The sequence below is a fragment of the Canis lupus genome, chromosome 1 (genome assembly GCF_011100685.1).
Source record: "Canis lupus familiaris isolate Mischka breed German Shepherd chromosome 1, alternate assembly UU_Cfam_GSD_1.0, whole genome shotgun sequence".
Taxonomy (NCBI): domain Eukaryota; kingdom Metazoa; phylum Chordata; class Mammalia; order Carnivora; family Canidae; genus Canis; species Canis lupus.
Genome location: NC_049222.1, coordinates 118,323,498 through 118,328,287, shown reverse-complemented (window position 1 = coordinate 118,328,287; position 4,790 = coordinate 118,323,498).

The following is a 4,790-nucleotide window of genomic DNA, read 5'->3' as shown; positions in this document are numbered from 1 at the left end:
CATGGCCTCTGAGTTTGCAAACAATGAGGACAGCAATGAGGACATTTGTCGGGGAGGGAAGAGAGAAATTAGGGACTGGCCCACATCAGGCAGGGAGCATTATTCTCCAATTCCCCACTGGCTGAAGAGAAAAAAAAATTTAATTGGTTCACTTAACTGAAAATGCCCTGGAGCAGGCGGCTTCAGGTACTGCTGGATCCAGCTGCTCAAATATTTTTCATTAAGATTGCCCCATTTCCTCTCTAAAATCTGCTTTTGTACGGAGAAGAGCTTTATTTGCAAGAAGACTCCCCTACAACCAGAGACCACTCACCCAGACGCTGGGCTGATATACCATGGACCACTTAGCAGCCTTAGTGGAAAAGGAAATGTTTCTTTTTAGCTGCAGCAAGAAAGCCTCAGGCCTGGCTCTCACTGGACAGATTTGGGTCACGTGCTCCTCCGTCATCAAATCACTGTGCACGAGATGTGTGGGGCTAGGGGACTGACCCTCAAGACCTATATGACTTCAGCGTAGGGGGTTCCCCAGTGGAAAATGGAGGTTTTTTTTTTTTTTTTTTTCTTAAAAAAGGGATGTAGGTGCCCAGTGGGGAATAAAAAAGACATTCATCAAAGGCCAACACAAGAAACTGGGCCCTGTAGGGTGGAAATAGGAGTGCCAGGCCCCGCTCACAGGGCCTGAGACCCCCCACCCCCTTCCTTCATGTGGGCTGCGGGTCAGGTCCCAGCTTCCCTTGGGACCCCCTCTCTCTTCCCTTGAGCATCTGCAGATGGGCTGGAGGCTTGCGGGCCGCCAGGGGGTGCTGCTGCCCCTAAACCGGGAGAAATGAAGCGATTCCTGCCTGGGTAGTCCCCAGTGCCGCTGAAAAGCAGCTGGTCTGCAGGAAGATGCCTGTTTCCCATGACTTCCAGGGATAAACATTAAAAAAATAAAAAACATAAAAACATTTTAATGTCCACCGACTGCATGCACCCAAGCAATCTCAGAGGCACAGGAAAGTGCCTTGGAACAGCAGAGCATTTGGAAAATGCCGCAAACATCACTCCCTGGATACTAAGTTGTTAGCCTGGAGGATCCCTGCCATCGTTTTGTACCTCGGGAGCACCCCAGCCCCAGCCCCACCCCCACCCCCGCCACCACCCCGTCTCATTTGCAAGCTCCAGGCAGGTTTTCCAAATGTCTGCATGAGGCTGCGTGGGGCCTTACCCATCATCTCTGAGATGCTCATTTGAGACTTGACTCACATTGTTTTGTTAGAAATGTATGGAGTTATGGGGACGTGACTGTACATTTTCTTTTATAATTAGCTGAAAAACAAACTGTACGTGTGTTTTAGGAAGCTCGGGGATTCTGAGAGAACACAGCCCACTGTGGGGGCACTGGATGGGTATAACCATGTCCTGGAGGGCCTAAGGGGACACAGCTGTCCCTGGCAGGAGGGCGGTGGTCTGAGCAGACCTGACTCAGCTCTGCAGGGGACAAAACACGACACGGTCCGCCCTGGGAAGACCTGAGGGGAGGCGGCCCTATCCTCAGGGATCTAGAGGATGTTTGGGCATTAAAAGCCAATAGCAGGTCTACTGGAAACAGGTCAACCGGGGGGGCCGCTCTGGGTTGTGCCCCCATTATTGCTGTTCGGAGGCAAGGAGGCTGTTGGGAGATTGTGACTCACCCGACAGCCATTTACCAGTTTCTTGTGTTTGCCAGGGGACGGTGAGCCTCGGTTTCTCCTCCTGTCCCCCCTACCTTGCCCCCCTCCCCAAGGACCCACGCAGATATTAGAACAATGATGACAATACAGCATTGTTTCCACGTTCTGCTGGGGTCTTGGTCTTCAGAAAAACTGAGTATCCAAACTCTTAACTTCCGTGGCACTGGTGTGTGTGCATCTCCCAGCCGGGAGTATTTTGCCCACCGAGCGTAACCATGTCCGGAACCAAGCAGGGCTTTGCGTTCGCAGCGTGTGCTTCCATCTGCACATTCACTTGCAAATATAGGAAAACCTTCTGGATGTAGCTCGGAATGGAAAGTCCCGCATGTGGTTGGTAAATTGGTTGGCGTCCTCCCAGGCGAGTCCAAGGAGAAATGCACAGCCTTTCACAACAGTTACCTTACAAGGAAAATGCCACCGTGAGGATCAGATCACGGCACAATGACCGAGATGATCAGAAATAATTACTGTGAACGTTCAAGTTGGGGTGCAAGTGGGAAACGGATTTTCGTTTCTGCAGAAAGAGTAACACCATTGAAATGCCGCGGTGTCAAGTGAGCCGCGGCTCCACGTCCATCGCTGCCTAACCAACCACCCTGATCTTAGGGGTGTAAATTCGCAACCACCTCATTATGCTCATAATGTCATAATATCCTGCTCCGAAAGTCAGACGGGAGCCGCAGGGACTGCTTGTCTCTGCTCCGCGATGTCCGGGTCCTCAGCTCCAAGGTCTGAAGGACAGAGGGACGCGGTGGACAGAGACGGGGACAGGGAAGCTGCTTTCCTCGCATATCTGGTGCCTGGGCTGGAAGGGCTCAGAGGCTGGGCCCAGCTCTCAGCTCACCGGCCTCGGAGCACGGCTGCCTCAGGACATTGGGACGTCTCTCGTGTCTCGGGCGCCCCAGTGAGCGTCTCGGCAAACACTGCCTCTTACACCCCGGCCTCCCTCCTGCTCCACTCGGTCGGTTGAAGCCTCCACAAACCTGCCCAGACTCAGAAAAGCAGAGAGACAGACGCCACCTCCTAACCCCCTGAAAAAATTCGGGGCCGTGTTTTAGAACCGCCACAGAGACTCATTGACTGTGGGAGCACGTTCGCAGCTGACAAAGTGGAGAAACTGTCCCTCACTCAAGTGTTCAGCCTGAAAGATTTGCCTGCTGTAACTGTGGATAATAAGACTGTGACAGCAATGAAAGGTGTTTTTTTTGTTTTGTTTTGTTTTTTTTAGATTTTTAAAATTTATTCATGAGAGACATAGAGAGAGAGGCAGAGACCCAGGCAGAGGGAGAAGTAGGCTCCATGCGGGGAGCCCGATGTGGGACTCGACCCTGGGACTCCAGCATCAGGCCCCGAGTTGAAAGCAGACGCTCAACCCCTGAGGCACCCAGGCGCCCCAGCAATACGTTTTAATAGGTTTTCAGATTTGTCTTTTTTTTTTTTTTTTTTTTTTCAGATTTGTCTTTACATCCCAGAAGTCCACCCTAGGATGGTGATATCCAGCCTTGGGCGTATCTTGAGTTTAATGCTCAGCTAGTCAGCGCTTGGCCGGAATGCCTATTTGTTTGCGCTTGTAAATAATAATAATTATTACAGGAATAAGAGCATGCGTGAATATTTTTTAGCACTTCTTTTTTTTAATTAAAGATTTTTATTTGAGAGAGAGTGAGAGCAAGAGCGATCACAGGGGGAGAGGGAGAAGCAGACTCCCCACGGAGTAGGAAGCCCGATGCAAGGCTCTATCCCAGGACCCTGAGATCACGACCTGAGCCGAAGGCAGATGCTTAACCGACTGAACCCCCCAGGTGCCCCCTTTCTAGCACTTCTTATGTGCTGGGCGCTGCTGGGAATTTCATGTATGTAATTCCATTATTTGCTCAAAGGCAGACATTTGAGTGTGGTTTTCTTGATTTTTACTATTCATTCAACCAGTATATACTGAGCACCTATTATGTGCCACGCAAGCACTGTCCCAAGCACTGCGACACAAGTGGAGACACTGCCGATGAGGTCCCTGCTCTTACGGGGTTGTCTTGGACGGGGACAGACCAGGAACGAATACCACCGGTCCCGCTTGCATTATGATTTTATTTAGATCACGTTTTCCTGTTTCTCTTTTTTCCAACTTAGCCTTGACTTTAACACCAGCATTTGCAAAACTGAAGGTTTCGTGTGGCGGTGGCATATTCTTTTCAAAGGAAATGAGAAATATTAGATAAACGGACACGAGGGAAATCATCGCCGGCGCTGCCCCGTCCCCAGCGCCCCCAGCATTCCCGCCCTGGCAGCCCAGCAGCCAGCCACACTTTGGGACGTGCTGGTTTAACATCACAGCGGCCAGGAGGAAAGGGCTGTGGGGGTGACGTCCTTCAGGGAGGCTCTGTCGTCTGCTCGAGGTGGTACCTCTGAGGGCGCAAAGCTGGGGCTGTGACTGGAGCGTCACAGGAGAGGGTGTTGGGTCCCCCACTCCCAGCCCCTCCCTGCTGACCAGACTTGGACACTGTTCCCCGGGGGTTCCCTGGCCCCAGGCTGGGGTGTTCTGGGGATGCAAGCAGGAGGCCTCAACCAGAGACGCCTGAGTCTGGGCGAAGGCGAGGCGTCCGCTCACATCAGGGCCCGGGATAAGCACCCCTCTCTCCCACCTGTTTGACCAGGTGAAGCCTTGGGTTTGGGGAGCCAATGCAGTGCCTTGGGGACCCCCACTTTGACGATGGGGTCCCCACTGCCTAACTCAGGACCTCATCCGCCAAGGCAGCCCCCACCGATTTCCACAGGGGCACAGCATGAGCCCCCTTTGTGAGTTCGAATCCCCCATCATTCTCTGCAGCCCCCATCCCCGCGGGCCCCTCGGCTGGCCTGCAACCCCTCAAAGTCCCCGGGGCACATCTTGACCACCCCTCTGCCCACGCTGGCTCCGGCCCCAGGGAAGGCTGGCAGGGTCCAGGGAAGGAGAGGCACCTGCGTTGTCAGCTCCTCAGAGCAGCAGAGCTCCAGTTCTGCATCTGCGGATCGCCTGACTCCTGCCAGGCCTGCTAATGGAGTGGGGAGCTCCTCCGAGGGCCTGTGGCCACCCTGCCCGTG